Source organism: Hemitrygon akajei, chromosome 13 (genome assembly GCF_048418815.1).
Source record: "Hemitrygon akajei chromosome 13, sHemAka1.3, whole genome shotgun sequence".
NCBI classification, from domain to species: domain Eukaryota; kingdom Metazoa; phylum Chordata; class Chondrichthyes; order Myliobatiformes; family Dasyatidae; genus Hemitrygon; species Hemitrygon akajei.
The window spans coordinates 44,544,502-44,568,994 of NC_133136.1; the positions used below are offsets into that span (position 1 = coordinate 44,544,502).

Consider the following 24,493-nt stretch of genomic DNA (forward strand, 5'->3'; position numbering starts at 1 on the left):
GCTTTATTGGGGTGGAGCATAATTCTGGCTGGCAGTTTCATACGGTACTGCTAACAATATCCTCCCCTCAGATCACCTCATTTTGCCATTGAACTGGAGACAAATCTGCCTCTGGGTTTGTCATTAGGTTTTCCTGATTAAGCTCCTCAACTTCACATCAGCCATGGCTGGTGTAAGTAACTTAACCACACTAATTTGAATATTTCATATTATCTTCATTTTATTATTCATTTCTAATGGCATAAGGGATTTTTAGGTAAATAGTTTCTGACATTGTCTAATTGTATGCCTTTGAACACAAAAACTGGCCTACATCTAAATACTTTCTTGTGTTTGGTAACTTGTTCAATTCTGGGAATATACTTGGTTTGATGAAAGCAACCCTCAACTGCCTGTATGAAATTTTTGTACTGTATGTCCCCACTAAAAGCAATCATTGAATTAATGAACTTAAGCCATTAAAAATAAACATTGGTTGCATATTTTTAATGACGTTAATGGAAAAAGCAGATGGCAAATCTAATAGTTTCAAGTTATCTGTGCCATCCTTCATATTCAGAGTTTGCTGTTCTTTGGCAAATGGTGTTTTTGTGTGCTTAATATGTTTTGCTGTTTATATTCTCTTATATTAGATCATGACTTCAGAGTAGACTTAGGCCATTTGGCCCATTGAGTTTGTTCTACCATTCAATCATGGCTGATCCTTTCTTTCCCCCTCCTCAGCCCCACTTCCCAGCCTTCTGACAGTAACCTTTCATCCCATGTCTAATCAAGAACTTGTCAAGCTCTGCCTGAAATACACACAATGACCAGGCCTCCACAGCTGTGTGCTAATAAATTCCACAAATTCACCACTCTCTGGCTAAAGAAATTTCTCTGCATCTTTGTTTTAAATGAACACCCCTATATCCTGAGGCTATGGTCTCCTGTCCTAGACTCTCCCACTATGGGAAACATCCTTTCCACATCTACTCTGTCTAGGCCTTTCAGCATTCGAAAGGTTTCAGTGTGATGCCCCTCATCCTTCTAAATTCCAGTCAGTACAGACCCAGAGCTATCAAACGTTCTTCGTATGATAACTCATTCCCGGAATCATCCTTGTGAACCTCCCCTGAACCCTCTTCAATGCCAGCGCATGTTTTTTTAGATGAGGAGTCCAGAACTGTTCACAATACTCAAGGTGAGGCCTCACCACTGTCTTATAAAGCTTCAGCAACACATCCCTGCCTTTGTATTCTAGACCTCTTGAAATGAATGCTAACATTGCATTTGCTTTCCTCAGCACTGACTCTATGTGCAAGTTTACCTTTAGGGTGTTCTGCACAAAGTCTTCCAAGTCCCTTTGAATCTCACATTTTTGGATTCTCACCCCATTTAGAAAATACTCTCCACATTTATTTCTTCTACCAAAGTAGATGCCCATGTAATTTCCAATATTGTATTTCATTTGCCAATTTCTTGTCTATTCTCCTAATCTGTCTAAGTCCTTCTGCACCTACCTGTTTCCTCAACACTGCCTGCCCTCCACCATTTGTCATATCATCTGTAAACTTAGCAACAAAGCCATCTATTCCATCATCTAAATCATTAATATACAACATAAAAAGAAGCAGTCCCTGCAGAACAGTTATTCACTGGCAGCCAACCAGAAAAGGATCCTTTTATTCCCACTCACTACCTCCTAACAATCAGCCAGTGCTCTAACCATGCCAGTAACTTTCCTGTGATACCATGGGCTCTTAACTTGGTAAACAGCCTCATGTGTGGTACTTTGTCAAAGGCCTTCTGAAAGTCCAAATTTATAATATCCACTGCATCCCCTTTATTTATCCTACTTGTAATCTCCTGAAAGAATTCCAACAGGTTTGTCAAGCAAGATTATCCCTTAAGGAAACCATGCTGATCTTGTCCTATCTTGGCCTGTGTTATCTCGTACTTAATAACCTCATCTTTAACAATTGACTCTCTAACATCTTCCCAACCACTAAGGTCAGGATAACTGGTCTTTAATTTTCTTTCTACTGCTTTTCTCCTTAAAGAGTGGAGTGGCGTTTGTAGTTTTCCAGTCCTCCAGCATTATGCCGGGGTCCAATGATTTTTGGAAGATCATTTTTAATGCTTCCACAATCTCTACTGCCACCTCTTTCAGAATGCTAGGATGCAGTTCATCTGGCCGGGTGACTTGTGTACTTTTAGGTTTTTCAGCTTTTTGAGCACCTCCTCCCTTGTAATATTATTAACCGTACTCACTTCTCTTCCCTCACACCCTTCAACATCTGGCACACTGCTAGTGTCTTCTACAGTGAAGACTTTATTTAGCTCATCTGCCATCTCCTTGTCCCCTGTTATTATTTCTCCAGCCTCATTTTCTAGCTCTCATCTCTCTTTTACTTTTTATACACTTGAAAAAAGCTTTTACTATCCATTTTATATTGTTTGCTAGCTTGCTTTCATATTTCATCTTTTCCCTCCTAATGCTTCTTTTAATTGCTTTCTGTAGGGTTTTAAAAGCTTCCCAATCTTCTGTCTTAACACTAATTTTTGTGTTGTTTTATGCCTTCTCTGTTGCTTTTACATTAGTTTGGACTTCCCTTGTCAGCCCTGATTATACTATTTTGCCTGAATGTTTCATTGTTTTTGGAATACATCTACCTTGCACTTTCCAAATTTTCCCCAGAAACTCACGCCATTGCTGCTCTGCTGTCATCCCTGCCAGCATCTTCTTCCAGTTTACTTTGGCCAAGTCCCCTCTCATACCACTGTAATATCCTTTACTCCACTGAAATACTGCCTCATCAGAGTTTACTTTTTCCTAATCAAATTTCAAGTTGGACTTAATTGTATTGTGATCACGGCCTCCGAAGGGTTCTTACACCTTTAGCTCCCTAATCACCTCATTCATTACATATCACCCAATTCATTGCAGCTGATCCCTAGTAGGCTCAACAACAAACTGTTTTAAAAAGCCATCTCATAGGCATTCATCAAACTCACTCTCTTGAGATCCATTATCAACCTGATTTTTCCCAATCAACCTGCATGTACAATCTCCCGTGACTAATATAACATTGCCCTTTTGGACTGCTTTTTCTGTTTCCCATTGTAATCTGTTGTCCACATTCCAGCTACTGTTGGAAGGCCTGTATATAACTGCCAATCAGGGATCTTTTACTCTTTCAGTTTCTTAACTCCACCCACAAGGATTCAACATCTTCCTACTGATTTGATGACATTCTTTACCAGCAGAGCCATGCCACACCCTCTGCCTACTTTCTTGTCCCTACGATACAATGTGTAATCTTGGACAGACAGCTCCCAACTATGACCATCCTTCAGCCACAATTCAAGAATGTCCACAACTTCATATCTGACAACCTGTATTAGTGCAACAAGCTCATCTACCTTATTTCTTATGTTCCGTGCATTGAGATATAACATTTTGCACTGCATTTGCTACCCTTTTTGATAAGCATCCCTAATGCACTGATACTCACCCTGTTGGCTACAATTTTGTCCTGTCATCTGCATGCTGTTCCCGACAACTGACTGCACATTATCTTTGCTTTTTTTTTTACCATCTATCCTATCCTGAGTCCCTTCATTTCAGTTCCCACCCCTGTGTCAATTTGGTAACAAATCTGCCAGTGAGAATATTGGTCCCTCTTGGGTTCAGGTGCAGCTTGTTACTTTTGAACAGGTCATATCTCCCCCGAAAGAGATCCCAATGATCCAAGAACCTGAAACCCTGCCCCTTGCACCAGCTTCTTAGCCACGTATTAATCATCCTGTTTCTACCCTCAGGGTTCTGCTTCTCAGCTCTCTAAATTTCCTTTTCAGGACCTCTTTGCATTTCCTTCCTATGTCACTGGTATCAATATGTACCAAGACACTTGGCTGCTCTTCCTCCCTCTTCAAAATGCCATGAACCTGATCCAAGACGTCCCTGATCCTGGCACCAGGGAGGCAACATACCATTTGTTCACATTTTCTCCTGTCTATTCTCCCAGCTATTGAGTCCCTTATCACTACCCCTTCCCTCTTCTCTCTTGTTCCCTTCTGCACCATGGACCTATGCTCTGTGCCAGTAACCTGATCTCCCCAACAGTATCAGAAGTGGTATACTTATTATTGAGAGGAATGGCCACGGTGGTGCACTGTGTTAACTGCCTATTCACATTTCCATTTGTCCTGACAGTCACCCAGCTACTCACCTATTGCAACTTAAGGGTAACTGCTTCCCTGCAACTCTGATCGATTACCTCCTCATTCTTCCATACAAGCTGAGGGTCATCCAGCTGTCATTCCAGATCCCAAATACAGTCTTTAAGGACTGCAGGTTTATGCACTTCATCAGGTCTCCCAGGACTCCCAACATCCAGCATGAAGAACACACAACAGCAATTTACTGCACTAGCTACAGTAAGAGAGAGAATAAAAGGAACCTTAACAGAGCCAACGCTTCTTCTGAGCAAAGCCTCTTTTGAGCAAAGCCTGGCACTCCTACTCTCACCACTGACCTCTTCTGAACAATGGCTGCCTTGCTTGTCCCTATGGTTCTTTTAAACAAGCGTCGCCGACCTGTGCGAAACCTCGTCGCTGTGGCTTGCTCCTGCCACTGATTGGGCTGCCAGAAAGCTCCTGAGCACCCGCGAAGCACTCCTTTTAAACAAGCATCACCGACCTGCGTGAAACCTCGTTGTTGTGGCTTGCTCCTGCCACTGATTGGGCTGCGAGAGTGAACCTTAATGCCGGTGAAGCTCTCCTTTTAAACAAGCATCGCTGACCTGCAAGAAGTCATGTCGTTCTGGCCTGATCCTGCCACTGATTGGGCTGCCAGAATGCATTCTGAGGGCAATCAATATTGACTGATTTATGCAAATGCATACAAACAGGATTCATGTGATTGACGAATGAGATGTACATACATAGATCAGTGAAGGAACTTGATTATGGTTCGAAAGAAATTGCCAGAAAGTGTCATGAATAATATAACTGTTTGAAGAATACGCAAACCATTTATAAACGTAACCTGAACCTGAGAATTATATTACTGCCCTAAGCTCCCTTCTACTAATTTTAAATGTGCATACTTTATAAACCTACAGCGCACATTATGTGACTCTTTTAAATTGAAGCAACTTAATGGCTTGAACCTTCTTAATTCTCTGTTTTGTCTATTTTGCTAAATAGCCTAGAGCCTGGATAATACAAGAGTATTGTAGGCTGGTGTGTGTGTGACCTCAAGACTTTCTTTTAAAGTATTGTGGTCACACCCACATGAGTGGTGAATTTATATACCATTGAAAAAGAGAATGCTGGATACATTGCTGGTCAGGATTGGAGGGACACTTATCCTCAAATCCATACATTCAATTATAATGTTTATTTAATTTCAAACATTTCTTTCACCAAAAATGAATATTGTTTGGTGCTCACTGCTTCCTTGTTACCCATTACTTGATTCACCTTTCTGTGCATAATATTTGAATGCATATGTTTTGTTACTGCTGAAATCTATGCAGGTATAATGCGTATAACTTGAAAAACTTTCATTGCATTTTATACTGTATAAAACATACCTGGAAATTAGCAGATTATTTCATCACATCAATACTTATCTAAGTCTACCCAGGCAATGACACTGCATAAGGCTCTTTAGAAATTACCCGTCCTTCAGCCCTTATACCCTTGCATTTCTTGGGAGTGCCTGTTTGTGTCCTGGCCATGCCTCAGCTCACAATCCCAGCCGCATTCATCTAGCTCCATTTCCTTCCATGATCTGGCTACTCAATAGGACTTATTCCTACTTCACTACTGCTCATATTCCTGGCCTTACTCCCCACTATTTTTCCATTGCATAACTCATTACCATTCCCTTAGTGTTCAGTTAGACAAGTTGCCTCTCTTCAATGTGCGGCAAACTTTGCTCCCGCTGTGTTCCAGTCATACCCTTTCAGGTTCCTGATGCCCTACATACAAGTGTCGTTTCCAATCATTTGCTGGGGATGGATATCAAGCACAAATCACGTAGAGCACATGGATGTTGGTCCTTCAAGGATGATGATGTTAGGAGTAAAGCAGAAGATGAGTAAGGTGGTGGGAGAGCAGGAGGTAGTAGTGATAAATTTCCTGTAAGCCTGGGCCTGATTTTTGCGCGTGTGAGAGTATATTTATACATGCTGAGTCGTGATTGTATTATTAAAACAGAAAATGTTGGAAACATTGCTGATTGGGCAGCATCTATAGAAGCAGTCACTGTTTTAGGTTCCAGACCAGAAAGGAAAGTTGATGAAATGTTAACACTGTTTCTCTTTTCTCAGCTGCTGCCTGACCTGCTGAGTGTCCTTTTGTACAAGATGTAACCCCAGGGAGCTACTTGTTTTCACAGCTTCAGGCCATAATTGAGTAACAAGCAAATGGAGTAATTAGTAACTCATAATTGAAATTTTTAAAAAACATAATGAATGGCGACATCTTTGAACATTTAAAAATTTCCTTTTGGCATTCTCTCAATAAACCTTGCATGGGGTACCTTATCAAATGCCTTGCTGAAATCCATATACGCTGCATCTATTGGTCTACCTTCATCAAAGGATGACCTGGATGAGGAAGTGGAGAGATGGGTTAGTAAATTTGCTGATGACACAAAGGTTGGTTGTGTTGTGGATAGTGTGGAGGGCTGTCAGAAGTTACAGTGGGACATTGATAGGATGCAAAACTGGGCTGAGAAATGGCAGATGGCGTTCAACCCAGGTAAGTGTGAGGTGGTTCATTTTGGTAGGTCAAAATGGTCAATGATGGCAGAATATGGTATTAATGGTAAGACTCTTGGCAGTGTGAAGGATCAGAGGAATCTTGGGGTCCGAGTCCATAGGACACTCAAACCTGCTGTGCAGGTTGACTGTGTGGTTAAGAAGGCATACAGTGGGTGTATGACCTTCATCAACTGTGGGATTGAGTTCAAGAGCCGAGAGGTAATGTTGCAGCTATATAGGACCCTGGTCAGACCCCACTTGGAATACTGTGCTTGGTTCTGGTCACTTCACTACAGGGAGAATGTGGAAACTATAGAAAGGGTGCAGAGGAGATTTATAAGGATGTTGCCCGGATTGGGGAGCATGTCTTACAAGAATAGGTTGAGTGAACTTTACCTTTTCTCCTTGAGCAACAGAGAATGAGAGGGACCTGATAGAGGTGTATAAGATAATTAGAGGCATGATCATGTGGATAGTCAGGCATTTTCCCAGGGCTGAAATGGCTGACATGAGAGAACACAGTTTTAAGGTGCTTGGAAGTAGGTACAGAGGGGATGTCAAGGGTAAGTTTTTTTATGAAGAGAGTGGTGAGTGCATGGAATGGGTTGCTGGCAACTGTGGTGGAGACGGATACAATAGGGTCTTTTAAGAGACTCCTGGATAGGTACGTGGAGCTTAGAAAAACAGACGGCTATGGGTAACTCTAGGTAATTTCTAAAGTAAGTAAACATTTGGCACAGCATTGTGGGCCGAGGGCCTGTATTGTGAAGTAGGTTTTCTATGTTTCTCGATTTTGATCACTAATGATAATGTTGCACAGATCAGGAAGATAGGATAAAAATGATGCCCTCGAATGCCTGAAGACTTTATTGCTGGTCAGTAAGGAAAGGGTGGCGTTGTAATATGAATAAAGGACAAATAATTTATTAAATCCTATGCTTTTTAAATGTTGAATAACTTTGAAAAGTGTTTTGGTTGTAAAACAATCGGGCTCAATTTAAAATACAAGTTAATGAGATTATACTTGGTGTTGGTATACCATAAAGTAAGCCTTGCTGGATAAAACTTGGATCCTGCAAATAATATTTAACTTTATGGAAGGTTTCTTATTTTATTAAAAAAAAGTATCTTTCACTGATTATAGAAGTCTGACGACATCTGAAATATCATAGGCTGAAGGACATTTTCTCTGCTTTGGACAGTGACTGGACTTAAAGATTGATAAATTGACTTCCACTGACAAATATGAAGCTGCAGAAAACACCATGTTATTACATAGCCACAAACTTCAGCTTAAAAATGGACTGACTATAACCGTACCTGCATATTTTGACACTCATCACAATGGGCACATTCCATTGTTTTCTTACCAAAATAAAAATGAGGAAAACAAAGTGGGATCAGATTGATAACATTTGTGGAGGGGATGGGTAGTGGTGTTAGCTAGTACAGCAGAATTTCTTGCTCATTTAATAATGCCACAACATCAATGAATCCTGTTAATGAATCAGAAAAGTAACAAAGGAATTGAATTTCATTTTTCATCTGAAGGCTATTTAATTTGTAAAGGAGGTTTATAGAGTTTTTTTTATTAGGAAATATGTAAAGTGTCTTGCAGACACAATGTATAGCTTCATTAATATTAAACATATTTTGTTTCAGAGCACTTCATTAAATGTTTTGATTAAACACTATACTGTACATTTGTTTGGACATAGTGTTGAATCTCATTTTGTGTACAGACTTGCTTAACCTATTATAAGACCATGAGACATAATAAAATTATGCCATTTGGCCCATCGAGACTACTCTGCTATTCAATCATGGCTGATCCTTTTTTCTCCTCCTCAGCCCCACTCCCCGACCTTCTTATAACTTTTGATGGTGTGTCTAATCAAGAACCTATCAATCTCTGCCTTAAATACACCCAATGACCCAGCCTCCACAGCTGCCTGTGGTAACAAATCCACAAATTCACCACGCTCTGCCTAAAGAAATGTCTCCTCATTTCTATTTTAAATGAACCCCCCTTTATCCTGAGGCTCTGCCCTCTTGTCCTCGAATCCCCCAGCATGGGAAACATCTTTTCCACACTTACCCTGTCAAGGCCCTTCAACATTCGAAAGGTTTCAATGAGATTCCCCCCTCATTCTTCTACATTCCAGCGAGCACAGATCCAGAGCTATCAAATGTTCCTTGTTTGATAACCCTTTCATTCCCTGAATCGTCATTGTGAACCCCACAAATCAGCCTCTGCAAGCTTTTGGAGACGAATCTCTCTTGTCCTCATTTTGATCCAATTTTTACCACTTAACTAATCCTGAAATTGGATGACTTATTCATATTGGCTTTTCTCTTGGTGATATTGCTGTGCACAATTTGGCAGGCTGTTTTGATGATTACATTTCATAAATCTTAGCTGGTAAAAGTTTTGAGACCTCTTGAATGAAGAATATAGTATAAGTGCCCTTTTCGGTTGATAATAAATCAGTTGTGGCTATCAAAAGTCAGTTGATTTGCTTAATGAGTTTACAGGGAAATTTTAAGCTAGTTATATTTAAAGTTTAATTGTTCAGACTGTGTGCTGCAAGTTAAAACTCCTGCATTTTGATAGTTTTAGGCAGGATCTTTTAAAACTTGACTGGGGAAAAGTAATTTGCAAGTACAGTGAAGCCTGTCAAGTCAGAGGCTTTTAAAAGTGCGATGGCATAAGTTCAGGGCGGAGTGAAAGGCAAGGCTGTTAGGAGTAGTGAACCTGTATGACGAGAGATATTTTGACTGGTTAAGGAAAAGGAGGAGGCATATTGATTGGTATAGGCAACTGGAATTAAGTATCTTTCTTGAAGAACATAGAAGGTGCTGGAGTACACTTAAGGTAATAAAGAGGACAAAAGATCTCTATCTAGTTGGTTAAAGGAGAATCCAAATAAACTCGAAATTATATTAAGAGCAAAAGAATAACTAGAGAGAGTATAAGGCCTCTTAAAAGTCAACAAGGTCATCTTTGTGTGTAACTGTAGGAGATGGATGGGCCAACAAGGGCATCTTCCTTTCTTTACTGTGTAGAAACACTTGAAAACCAGGAAACTTAGGGAAGCTCAGTGATATCTTTTAAGAGATTCCACATTACATAAGAGGGAGGTACGGAAGATCTTATGCATGAAGGTAGATAAGTCCCTGGGACCTGATCAAGTGTATTCAAGGACATTATGGGAACTAGGGTGAAAAATTGCAGGGCCCTAGCAGATATATTTATATAATCATTAGCCATAGGTGTGGTACCAGAAGACTGGAGGGTGGCTAATGCTTTGCCCTTGTTTATGAAACGCTAAAAGAAATAGCATGGGAACTATAAATCAGTGAGTATAATGTCAAAGGTTGGTAAGTTATTGCAAAGAATTTTGAGAGACAGGATTCCCATGTGTTGTATATTTAATATTTCAATTATTATAAATATATTGTTTGATTAAGCACTCTTTGTTTAAATAATTACGGGTTATGTATAAAAGCACCTGAATGGCATACATTATCATGTCACCACGTCCTACATGTGCGCTTCACTTAATGTAAAAACGATAACTAAGACACGCATTTCTGGCTCCATATTTCCATTACGTTAGATTTATGTTTTGGAGTTACAAAACATAACAAAGATGATGGGGAATTTTAAAACGAATCCCAGATGACTACCTACTTTTGAAGTGCAGCGTGTACTTCTTGAGGAAGGGACAGAGACATCTGAGTTTTAAAAAAAGGCAGCAAAAGGACAAATTAGTGGGTTCATAAGTAGTGATTACCAGTTATAATTTTTTTTAAATAAAGCAGAAATACTTGGCTACATTGGAAAGATAGATATGTTCAATTGCACAAGAGATAACTGGATATAGTATACTGAGAGAACTGAGCAGTATTTTGAAGCAAATGAAATAGCCAATAAAAATTCAGTGCTGAGTGCATTGGGTTTAAAGGCATAGAGTTTGGTTAGACTTTTAACTGTTCCAATGAAACCAGCTGAAATGAGCTTTACAACTGTTGTAAAAATAATGCAGGAGCATTTAGAACTGAAACTATTGTTGATTGCAGAACATTTAGGTTTTATAAGCTGAATCAAAAGGAAAGGGAATGCATTTCAGCATACCTGGCTGAATTGCAGAAATTGTCTCAGCATTGTCAGTTCAGTGATGGCTTGATGCACCGAGAGATTATTTAGTTTGTGGAATCTGTCGTGGGCAAAGTACTGGAGAGTTTAACATCGGTAGCTGAGCGAAGGGCGCTGAGTAGGCTACGGTCAATTATGGAAAACTCTGAACATCCTCTACATAGCACCATCCAGAGACAGAGAAGCAGTTTCAGCGACAGGTTACTATCGATGCAATGCTCCTCAGACAGGATGAAGAGGTCAATACTCCCCAATGCCATTAGGCTTTACAATTCAACCGCCAGGACTTAAGAACTTTTTAAAAGCTATTATTAATGCTTTTTGAGATAGTGATTTTGATGCATATCATATTTTTTTACTGAGTTAAGTATTGTATGTAATTAGTTTTGCTACAACAAGTGTATGGGACATTGGAAAAAAAAGTTGAATTTCCCCATGGGGATGAATAAAGTATCTATCTATCTATCTATCATCTATCTATCTCAAAAGAAAGCATTCATAAAGAGGTCCCACCTGAAACACAGTTCACATTTAAAAGAGCAGTTGAAATCTCTGAGTCAATAGAAATAGCATACGGAGACACAATTGAGTTGCAGTGGGGAAAGAAAGTGAACGTGAACAAAATTGCAACATCTGAACAGTGACCTGCCTAGCTGAACAAATTGTGTTACTGTTGTGGCAGGGGCTTACACGCACCAGACCAATGCAGGTTTAAAGGTGAAACTTGATGAAAATGCAACTGAGTAAGATGCACACAGAGAGCATGTCAGGCAGATAAATACAACCAGACTGCACAGGGAAGAGAAAAAGATTTAAAAAAAAAAATCAAGTTGCACTTTCAAAAAGATCACTAATCTGCAGATTGTTGATGAAAAATCTGATAGTAATGAGTGACACTGGACTGGGTAGCCTTGAGATTTACATGTGAAAGTGAACAATAAACAAGCAAAGTGGCGTACAGCAGAAATGAATGGCAAATTAATTAAAATGGAATTAGACACTGGCTAGGCTGTTTCAGTTACTGATGCCTCACCTTATGGTACAGGTGCAGTCATGTCATATTTGTTATAAGTGATGAAAGTGAGTGCCTATAGCCTTTGCATCACGTTCCCTTTCTTTCCACTGTAGAGAAAAATTATGCAGATTGAAAGAGGCCTTGTCTGGTTAGGGTATAAAACAGTTTTAACCTGTACTTGTATGGAAGAGAGTTTACCCTCATTACTGACCATCAATCACTAGTGTCCATTTTCGATTCACAAAAAGGTTTTCTAGTAACAGCAGCAACATAAATGCAGAGATGCGTTCTGATTCTTGGAGGACATAATTACAAGACTGAATTCAAGAAGACAAGTAATTATTGGAAATGCTGATGGTTGCTCCAATTACATTTGAAAAAGGAAATACAGTCGACCTTCACTAATCTGACTACCTGTAATCCAGTTCCTTCGATAATCCGGCACTGATTTCAAATTTTCCGCGCAACTGTAATTTCAAATTTGTTGGGCCACCATACCAATCTGCTGCGCATTGTTTTGGTTGCGCTAGATCTGTTCGCGTGTTGGTGCGCTCTTGTAAGCACAGACAGGTGTTTTCTGCTTGTTTTCTTGCATTTATTAATATCATTTACGTGAGGCATGGCGGCCCAGCACCCGCCTGTCTCACCTGCCAACGGCGGAGCTGGCACGCGCTGGGTCGGTCCGCCTTCTCGCCTGCCTGCTGGCAGTTGCGCACTGCCCTCCAGCTCTCTTTTCTCTTCTGCTTACGACCTCAGATCAGACGTGGTGGCCCACTAAATTTAAGCACATTACTAAGCGGAGGAAAAGAAACTAACAAGTATTCCTGCAGTAACTACAAATGAAGAGGGAAGAGCCCAGCATCGAATCCCCGGCCGCCTGGCTGTCGCGTGAAATGTGGCGTATAGTAGACCTCCTTTCTCCAACTTCTGCTTCTGCTCACCCAGATGTGCTGCCACCAACATCAACAGTTTTTGAAGAAACTGTTGTGCCAGTTTCAGCACTAGTTCCTGATGCTTCACTCATTTTTCAAGATGAAGATGATGATGACCCTGACAACCCCACACTTGCAGACATGTAACTTTGCCTGAAGGTATATTAAACGTCTCACTTTAGAAGTGGAAGTGCTCAACTGTTCTGTATAAGTTAATTCCTGTACATTTACCTGTACCCTTTATTTTATTTGTGCCTGTGCAATATATTACTTTATTAAAATTTCACTTGCTACTCATTTAATATTTCTGTTTCATTATTATCTAACTTGTACTGATTTACATGATATTTTAATGGTATGGTGAGGCGGTTAGCTATTGCTTAATGTGATCCTTCTGTTATTCGGCATTTCCACTAATCTGGCACTCCGCAGGTCTCCATGGTGCCGGATTAGTGAAGGTCAACCTGTACCTGAAAAATTTACAAAAGAAGACTCACTTCTTGGTGTACGTATTCTCCCTAATGAAGATCCAAATTCTCCCTATTGTATGATCCAAAGCAAAACCAGAAAAGACCACACACAGTCTCAGGTCTACATGGCAACCCAAAATGGCTGGAATGTGCAGCAGAAACTCCAGTACTCGGAGTCTTGCCATGTGCAGAAGTTCGCTGATGACACGGCCATAGTGGGGTGTGTCAGGAATGGACAGGAGGAGGAGTATAGGAAACTGATACAGGACTTTGTGATATGGTGCAACTCAAACTACCTGCGTCTCAATATCACCAAGACCAAGGAGATGGTGGTGGACTTTAGGAGATCTAGGCCTCATATGGAGCCAGTGATCATTAATGGAGAATGTGTGGAGCAGGTTAAGACCTACAAGTATCTGGGAGTACAGTTACAAGACGAGAAGCTAGACTGGACTGCCAGCACAGATGCCTTGTGCAGGAAGGCACAGAGTCGACTGTACTTCCTTAGAAGGTTGGCGTCATTCAATGTCTGTAGTGAGATGCTGAAGATGTTCTATAGGTCAGTTGTGGAGAGCGCCCTCTTCTTTGTGGTGGCGTGTTGGGGAGGCAGCATTAAGAAGAGGGACGCCTCACGTCTTAATAAGCTGGTAAGGAAGGCGGGCTCTGTCGTGGGCAAAGTACTGGAGAGTATAACATCGGTAGCTGAGCGAAGGGCACTGAGTAGGCTACGGTCAATTATGGAAAACCCTGAACATCCTCTACATAGCACCATCCAGAGACAGAGAAGCAGTTTCAGCGACAGGTTGCTATCGATGCAATGCTCCTCAGACAGGATGAAGAGGTCAATACTCCCCAATGCCATTCGGCTTTACAATTCAACCGCCTGGAGTAAGATATGTTAAAGTGCCGGGGTTAGGACTCAATGTATTTAAGTAAACTACTTAAGAACTTTTTAAAAGCTATTGTTAATGCTTTTTGAGAGAGTGATTTAGATGCATATCATATTTTTACTGAGTTAAGTATTGTATGTAATTAGTTTTGCTACAACAAGTGTATGGGACATTGGAAAAAATGTTGAATTTCCCCATGGGGATGAATAAAGTATCTATCTATCTATCTATCTATCTATTTTTTTTACCAGCGCCAGGATGAACTTGCCCTTGATGGGTGTTGCCTTAGATGGGGATTGAGAATTGTAACATCCAAGCTGAGATCAAAAGTGTTGAAGGAGCTACATACTAGCTCCTAGGCATGGTCAAAATGAAAATGTTGGTTTGAGGCTTTGTCTGGTTACCTGGGATAGATCAGCGGACCAATCAGCTTGCCATGCATGTTCTAGAGCTGTCAGAACCACTTCCCCCATTCCCAAAGTCAACTTCAACAGCCACCACAGAGGAGGCCCCAGAACCTGAGACTGTTTCACAGCCACAAGTCTCACTTGCCAGGAAGAGTGACCTCCCCCCATGACAGGAGAAAACGTTATCCCACAAGAGTAAGGAATCCTCCACCATGATTAAATCTTTAGGTCTGAATGGGACAATTTAAAGTTTACAATGCTGTGGTTGTCTTTATAGTAGCTGTATTATATAGTATACTGTGTGTGTAGTTCAGATGCATTCTTTATTGAGTTGGAGTTTATGGCTTATGACAGAGAAGAGTGCTGTGTATTCCAGTAATATTTTGTAAATATATTGTTTGATAAAGCATTCTTTGTTTAAACAATTCATTTTGGGTTATATGTAAAAGGTACATGAATGGCATCTGTCCTCATGCCACTAGGTCATGGGTCCTAACCAATTCCCCTCTACCACCACTCTCCTCCGTCTAGTGGAATTAGTTCTTACTCTCAATAATTTCTCCTTTGGCTCCTCCCACATCCTCCAAACCAAAGGTGTAGCCATGGGCACCCGCATGGGTCCCAGTTATGCCTGCCTTTTTGTTGGCTTTGTGGAATAGTCCCATGTTCCAAGCCTATACGGGTATCCGTCCCCCGCTTTTCCTTTGCTATATTGACAACTGCATTGGCACTGCCTCCTGCATGCGTGCTGAGCTCGTTGACTTCATTAACTTTGCCTCCAACTTCCACCCTGCCCTCAAATTTACCTGGTCCATTTCTGACACTTCCCTCCCCTTTCTTGATCTTTCTGTCTCCATCTCTGGAGACAGCTTATCTATTGATATCTACTATAAGCCTACAGACTCACACAGCTACCTGGACTATTCCACTTCCCATCCTGTCTCTTGCAAAAATGATATCCTCTTCTCACAATTCCTCTGCCTCCGCCGCATCTGCTCTCAGGATGAGGCATTTCATTCCAGGACGAAGGAGATGTCTTCCTTTTTTAAAGAAAAGGGGCTTCCCTTCTTCTACCATCAACTCTGCTCTCAAACGCATCTCTCCCATTTCCTGCACATCTGCCCTCACCCCATTCGCCCACCACCCCACGCGGGATAGGGTTCCCCTTGTCTTCACCTACCACCCCACCAGCCTCCAGGTCCAATGTATAATCCTCCATAACTTCCGCCACCTCCAATGGGATCCCACTACCAAGCACATCTTTCCCTCCTCCCCTTTCTGCTTTCCACAGGGATTACTCCGTACGCGACTCCCTTGTCCACTCGTCCCCCTCCATCCCTTCCCACCGATCTCCCTCCTGGCACTTATCCTTGTAAGCAGAACAAGTGCTGCACCTGCCCTTACACTTCCTCCCTCACCACCATTCAGGGCCCCAGACAGTCCTTCCAGGTGAGGCGACACTTCACCTGTGATTCGGCTGGTGTGATATACTGCGTCCGGTGCTCCTGGCGTGGCCTTTTATATATTGGTGAGATCCGACGCAGACTGGGAGACCGTTTCACTAAACACCTATGCTCGGTCCGCCAGAGAAAGCAGGATCTCCCAGTGGCCACACATTTTAATTCCACGTCCCATTCCAATTCTGATATGTCTATATGGCCTCTATATGGCCTCTACTGTCAAAATGAATCCACACTCAGGTTGGAGGAACAACACCTTGTATACCGGCTGGGTAGCCTCCAACCTGATGGCATGAACATTGACTTCTCTAACTTCCATTAATGCCCCTCCTCCCCTTCTTACCCCATCCCTGATATTTTTAGTTCCCCCCTTCCTTTTTTTTCTTTCTGCCTATCACTCTGCCTGTTCTCCATCTCCCTCTGGTGCTCCCCTCCCCCTTTCTCCCTAGGCCTCCTGTCCCATGATCCTTTCCCTTCTCCAGCTCTGTATCCCTTTTGCCAATCACCTTTCTGGCTCTTGGCTTCACCCCACCCCCTCCAGTCTTCTCCTATCATTTCACATTTCCCCTCCCCCTCCTACTTTCAAATCTCTTACTATCTTTCCTTTCAGTTAGTCCTGACGAAGGGTCTCAGCCCGAAACATTGACAGTGCTTCTCCTTATAGATGCTGCCTGGCCTGCTGTGTTCCACCAGCATTTTGTGTGCGTTGCTTGAACTTCCAGCATCTGCAGATTTCCTTGTGTTTGTCATATGGGTGCCCCTCGCTTAAAGTAAAACTGAAAGCTAAGATATGCATTCTGTGTATCCTTTCAATTAGTTATTTTTTTTAGTTACTAAGCATAACACCATGCATTTAGAAAGGCAAAGATTAATTAGGGATAGTTTGCATAGGTTTATGAGTGGGAAATTGTATCTCAAGCATTTGCTTGAGTTTTTTGAAGAAGTGACGAAGATCATTGATTACTTCTCAGGCACCGCAGTAGACATTGTCTAAATGGACTCTATCAAGGCCTTTGACAGGATAGAGCACATGAGATCTAGAGTGAGCTACCCATTGATACAAAAGAGTTTGATTAAGGTTTGCTTTACAGACTGGGGACCTGTGACTAGCAATGTGCCACAGTTTCAGTGTTGGGTCCACTTTTTTATTTTTATATATATATATATATATATATATACATACAATATATTAATAAATTGGATGAGAATATTGGTTGTTGGAGGATGACACAAAAATTGTTGGTGTAGTGCACAGTGAACATTATTTCCTAAGATACGATATACTGAGCCAGTGCTGCGGACTGCAGAATGACAGATAGAGTTAAGTTCAGATAAATGCAAGTGTGTTTGCATTGAGTCAGAGATAGATACAACATGGAAACAGGCTCAACACTTCGTACTGACCATTATTTTCCCATTTTGTACTAATTCTCCTTTAAGCCCATTTTTATTATTTCCACATTTCTATCAACTTATCCAGGTTTCACCACTCATCCACACACCAGGGCCAATCAACTTGTCGATCTGCACATCCTTGAATTGTAGAGGAAAACTGACTTGAACATCAGCCTGAAAGCTTGGAGATCATCCATTTTATCAAAGACATTGTGGTCACATCCAGTAGTACAGTTAGTCTCATGATCCTCATCTGAGTCCTTTATAATGGTAATTATTTGCACCTGCACCTTCCAGCAACCCACAGTGTTTGTAGCCTTTTCCCTCATGAAACGTGTGATGGCAGATGCCTTAGATTTTATATCAATACAAGTAAAAGCTGATGTTTCAGTGTTGCAGTTGTAACTCAGACTGAAATGCAAACCCTTCATGCTGTAATGTAATCTGACTGCTATAATCATACCTTCAAAAGGTCTTGCAGGGTTTGAAAACCATCTGACAATCTATTGTCCAACATATTACTGGGATTACTGAGCCACTGCCCAAGGCCAATGATAATATTACCATGGAACTCAAATGAACTAATTTCTTTAAGGATGATAGTATTGGTTAGCTTGTTACAGCCACTGAATTAATCGGCAGCCCTGTCCGATACTACTCGTGCTATAAAGGTGTCCAAAGTCCAGATCTTTTTGAGCCAGGGCTGCTTTCAATGCTTAAGATGCTTGGATGGCCATCTGAGATCTCTGCTTTTCAGATGAACTTGCTTTCCTCCAGCGATGTTGCAGCTCTGGAGTTGCACTGCTTAGGGTACCTTGGAAAAGCAAAGGCACACAATTACTGACTGAAGGAATATGCAGGGATGAATAGTTCATATTGTTACGTACCCCGTAACTGGGTAACTTACCAGCAAAGAAAGAGAAGTCTGTTGAAGTCTGATGGTACTATTTTAACAGTATTTATTGGTAAAAATACACAAAAATAATATCAATGCAAACATACAGATACTATACGTCGTCAATACTAGATCAAAAGGTGCGGGTGTAATAATAATCAATAAGAAATAGCTCTATCGTTGTCTAGGGGATAATGTATTGTCCGATGGAAATATAAATGTCACTCAAGTTCATTCAGGCTGCAGCTTTTGGTTGGAGAGAGAGACGGATTTTTAGAACTTGCCAGTTTTTCCTTTTTATGATGTCGATCCTTCGAAATGTCGTTGGTGGTGGTTTCTCCTTTTAGCTAAAGCCGTTCTTCCATGGTAAGGCCCACCAATTCCGAGGCAAATGGAAAAGGACGCACGCGGGCCCCCCACCGGCTGTCGCTATTAAACGCCATCACGGGATTTCTAGCGTTTCTCCTGGTGCGTCTGAAGGGGTTGTTCCCCAGACCCTCTTTTATCCTTACTCACGGGGTCTCAGATGTCAATCAGGTTGTGATGATGCAATCCCTCAACCAGCCCCCTCTGATCATTCCCTGAGGGCTTCCATGAATAGTACAGTACTCAATACATAATTCTGTCTCCAAGAGACAATGGCCGTTATCCGTGGCTTTGTATCGCGGAGGCCAGGACACATTCCAAATGTCTCTCTCTCATTTTCCTGGGTCTCCTGACCTGAATTAATAGCGATCTTGCGATTCTCAAAAAGGAGGGGGCTACTTTGTACCCTTTGGCCCCTCAGAGTTGGGGCACAGTCGTAACAATATGATGTATTTGACAGAGTGGACAATAACATTGCAAAATATTGGTGAATGGGGAATAGTTTTGTTTTAATTGCTGATGAAGACTGGCTCACAGACTGCATGGACCTCTTTCCGTAGACAATAATGAGCTCTTTGGTTTTGCTGATGTTGAATGAGAGGTAGATGTTGTGGCACCACTTAACCAAATTTTCACCCTCCCTCCTATATGCCGATTTGTCACCACGTTTAAGTTGGCATGAAAGCAACAGCACTGTCATCAGCAAATATGGCATTGGAGCTGTACTTAGGCAAATCATAGGTATAATACTTACAAACATGCTGGAGAAACTCAGCAGGTCGGGCAGCATCTGTGGAAATGAGCAGTCAGCGTTTTGGGCCGAGACCCTTCGACAGGAATGATCTCGGCCCGAAATGTTGACTGCTCGTTTCCATGGATGCTGCCCGACCTGCTGAGTTCCTCCAGTGTGTTTCTACGTGTTGATTTGACCACAGCATCTGCAGTGTACTTTGTGTTTATAGGTATAATACTACCAGATTGTCTCATTGTTTACTCATTCGTAGTTGGTTTAAGTAAATGTTATGAGTGATGGACAGACCTGATGGAAATGGGATGCAGAGTTAACCATTCCGCCCCCCCCCCCCCCCCCCCCCGGAGAACCACGAACTATTACTGTTGCTATGCTGCTCATGAGAGAGAGAGAGATGAAACACAGGCAAGAACATCTGCTACAAATAAGAGGGAGAGAGAGACTGTTGATTTATTGTATTTTGACTCTTTCCTGGATTATTTACCTTTCACTACAAGGACTTTACTTTGCTCGTTAACATTCCTCAGGAGACAGCGGGAGTGGCCTGATTTGATGGACACGGTCATTCAGAGTTGATGGATAGCTGAGACCCCGTGAGTAGGGATAAAAGACAGGTCTGGAGAGACACCCTGCAGACACACCAGTGCACACTGACTGAGTGTTGTGAACCCACAAGAAAGGTGGGGGCTTTGGAGACCAAACCAGGAGATCGGTCAGTAAAACTCACAGTGTTACAGCAGGGCCGGTGGGGACTTGTGTGTGTGTCCACTCATGCCAGAGTGACGAGTCCACCACAGAAGAACGGTCTAGCCGAAGGACGGAGGGGTCATAACTGAATGGCCACAACGATACGACGGGCTAAAGAAAGCCACAGAAGGTTTGCTTGCTGCAGCTGCTTAATCTCTCGCTCGCTCTCTCTCCAACGATTTCAACACAACAACCATAAACTACCTCAGCATGTATGAACTGAACTGAACTTTATACTTTTCTATGACAAGTCATTTACCCCTAGACATCGATAGAGCTTGTTTATTATTGCTTATTACTATTCCTACGCTTTTAGGTTTATTACTGCTAACTTGTTTTATATGTATATTTGCATTTTTAATATTGTATTGTGTAGTTTATTAATAAACATCTTTAGTTTTGGTACCACCAGACTCCAACGGATACTTCTGTCTTTGCTGGTCTGACACCCAGTTACGGGGTATATAACAAATAACAGGAAGAAAAAAAAAGAATTTTCAGTGAAAATGTGTCTTTTTCTCTAATATGGTTTGGTCCATCTTTGTGTACAGTTTTTCTTTGATTCTATTGTCTTTCATTGTATTTACTGTTAAAGCGCATAAGAAAATGAATCTCAGAGTAGTATATAGTGACATAGATGTACTTTCATAATAAATTTACTTTGAATTTTGAACCTACCTTAATTGCTGTTTGATGTGATGGAATAGGAATCAATGTTTCCACTGGGTGTCAATCTTGATTGTTCAACAGAAGTTTACTGCATAAAGAGTAGAAAAACAGAATTGTTAAAAAGCTAACTAGATGCTGTTGGTTGTTAATCCAGCATAGTAACAGTTTTCTAGCTCTTGAATAAAATGGTTATGATTTCAAGTTCCACACTAGGGACTTGAGTAATAAGCTAATCTGTTAATGAATTACTGAAGAAATAGTCTATTATACTAACGACTTCATCAACCTCACCTGTGGATGTAAAAGGTCCTGTGGCAGTATTTCCAGCAAGCATAACTGGAAAATGTTTTTTTTTAAAGCAATTTCCAGCCTGGCAATTTTCTTAAGCTAACTTGTGTAAACCTAAGGGAAGGCAAAGGTTTTTAATGTTTTACTCATGGATATCTTAGATATTTAATTTTCCATTTTTATGAAATGCTTTCTTTATCCAACAATTAGAGTTTTTCCTTTAAACATCATGCTTGATAAAAGGGAATTTGAAATGGTGTATCTTATAACAGGCCAATATAATCAAAAAGATTTTTTTGTTTCTTTTTACTGTTATTCCAAGAGCCGTCCTGATATGAAGTAACAAGGATGTTCCTTTTGAAACTTATAGCTTAGCATTGTAAAAAGTATGACTTTGTCTCAACAATAATGATTCTTTGATTCTATTCTGTATTAAAGCTTCATTCATGAAATCTGCTTCGAGCAACATTTGCAGCTATCATAGACATTAGCATGTCATGTCTATGGAAAAGCAATTTAATATTGATCTCCCATTTGGTTTATTGAAGTTTGACTCATTTTAAGGAAGTGTGTGCTTGCTTTTTTGGATTTAATTGGCTTATTTACTGTAGAATTTGTATCATTCTGAGAATGCTGTCAACACTTGCACATTTCATGTAGAGTTCTTGGCTTTTGAGGAGTAGTGGAGGACAGAAACAGTTGAAGAACAGATGCAAACATGTTAACTATTGTGTACAAAGCTAGGGCAGAGTGGAATTTCACTGTTTCCTTCCTTTATTTGAAAATAAAATTAGATTTCTGATTTGAGTTTAGTTTCCATTCATTGTACAAATTTAACTATTTCTAAAATTATCCAGTACAACATATAGTTGTATCCTTGAATTGCTTTGAATGCATTTAGAGTTTATATAGCTTTCAGCACTTTGTCTGAGATAGCTTAATTTCAGGATCTGACTTTTGTTGAATATATACTAGCCAAATATACTAACAGAAGGGGCTGAGACAATGTTCCCCAATATTCTTGATTTAATTAGATCTGACTGTATAAACTGTTGAAACATGTTGTTCCATATCACTGAAATGCAATTGGTCCTTTTCCTCTTGTAATTAATATTAAATGAATAGAAATAAATAATGCATTTAAATTTTTCCTTTAAGAAATACAAGTTTGAAATTTTCCTTTTTGGAAAATATGCTTTCTTGATTGCATTGTCATCTATCATATTCTGATTCTGATGGTTGGGTGGCATCCATCTGTCTTGAAGATCATTGAGTGATGATCATCATCATCACAAGTCTAGTGGAAGGCATGAGGTGCCCAGTCATCAAGACCCCTCTCCTCTCCGGCCACAGGAGCTGCTAGAAGGAGGTTCAATGATGTCCAGCTGCCTTAGAGGCTCCACTCCGGATTTGCTATCTGGGTTTACTCCTGCAGCCTTCGTCTCTCCCGAGGCTGCCCACAAGTCAGTAGGGCTATTTACCCATAGCTGGGGATCTGGTTCACGAGTACCAGCGCATGTCCACACATCGGTGGGCTGGTGTGCTATGTGTGCAGGGGCCAGACCTCCTATCCGTGCTCTAGAATTCAGCCTGAGTCTGAAAGGAGTTCAGTTTCTGTGTGTCGCCAGCGAGGAGGCTGTATATGAGGCTGCCTGTTGTACTGGCAGGGAGAGACTTACATATTCAGCTCTCCTTTTTGCAAGAACGCTAGCCAGCAGTGGAAGCTGAAAGAGCGACAAGCACTATCCACTACACATCACAACAACCATTTTGACACCTGTTAACTTTGCTGTAATCATCCTTACTTCAACTAATAAGATCTGGATTATTACACAACACCCAATCTAAGATGGCCTTTCCTTGAGTAGGCTCAAGCACAAGCATTCAACTTGTGATCTGACAGCAATCTGTTTTATCCAATCCCCTTGCATATTGAAGTCCTCCATTGCAATTGTCTCATTACCCTTATTACATGCTTTTTCCAGCTCCCTTTGCAATCTCAACTCCACATGCTGGCTACTAATTGGAGGCCTAGATATGATTCTCATAATGGCATTTTTACCCTTGCAATTTCTTAACTCCATCCACAAAGTTTCAACATTCCTGACCCTATGTCACCTCTTTCTAAAAATTTAATTCCACCTCTTCCCAACAGAGCCACACCACTGCTTATGCCTTCCTGCTTGTCCTTTCGATACAGAGTATATCCTTTAATTAAGCTCCCAACTATGGCCTTCTTTCAGCCAGGACTCAGTGATGTCCGTAATGTCATACCGACCAATCTCTAATTGCGCCACGAGTTCATCCAGCTTATTTGGAATGATTTCCGTCCGTGCTGGGTGGGGCGCCAAACTAGCCACTCGGCCTCATAAAAAAAAAAAAGGGTCGAGTCAGGAGCGTTCATACCATGACCCAGTTAATCTGAAAGGAGACCAATCCTGACACTATGCGCCAGACAAGAATTTATTAGAAGTTGACAAGCTATGAAATAATTCCAAATGATACGTGATTTAAATACAGCACCTTCAAACCTGCATTTTTTGTCCTTTTGAATTTTGCCTCTGCAGTACAATTTAACTCTTTGCTCTGTCTGCATTTGTATCCAATCATTGGCTTGTCCTTCCTTACATTCAGGTTACACCCATCATCTACTCGTAAACCTGCTGGCTCATCCTCAGCTCTATCCTGGTTCCCATCCCCCTGCCATATTAGTTTAAATCACTCCCAACAGCTCTACTAAATCTGCCTGCAAGAATATTGGTCCCCCTTGGAGTCAAGTGCAATCCATCCCTTTGGTACAGGTCCCAAATGCCCCAGAAAAGGTCCAAATTATCCAGAAACCTGAATCCCTGCCCCGCTCCAATTCTTCAACCACACTTGTATCTGCCACCTCATTCTATTCTAATCCTCACTGTTATGTGGCATAAGAATAAATAATAATAGAATAAAGTTAATAATGTCCAGTAGTTACAACTTGCTTGAAGTCTTCTGGCTGGTGTGTGATTTGCTTACTGTAACTCAACAGCATAGGCACTATGGGCAACAGGTTACTAGCACATTAACTACAGTGTTTTTTGTCCTTGTTGGATAACACTTTAGCTTGTTTACAGTCGCTGGTGTATATCCACTTACTTTTATCTTCTACTTTCACCACTGAGTTGGTAAATAACAGTTCTTGTTAAGGACCTTTCCCTCAAGGTCCTAGTGGAACCTTGTGCGGTTTCTTAATCAGGGCCCACTCACCAAAAATCAAGGTGTGTATCCTCCTGCTGTTGAATCTTCCCAAGCAGCAGA

At 41.1% G+C, this 24,493-nt stretch overlaps 1 protein-coding gene across 4 annotated transcripts in view; it reads left to right on the forward strand.

Moving 5' to 3' along the window:
- ipo11 (importin 11) overlaps nucleotides 1-24,493 on the forward strand; it is a 420,430-nt gene that overhangs the window by 153,163 nt on the left and 242,774 nt on the right. The window lies entirely within an intron of this gene.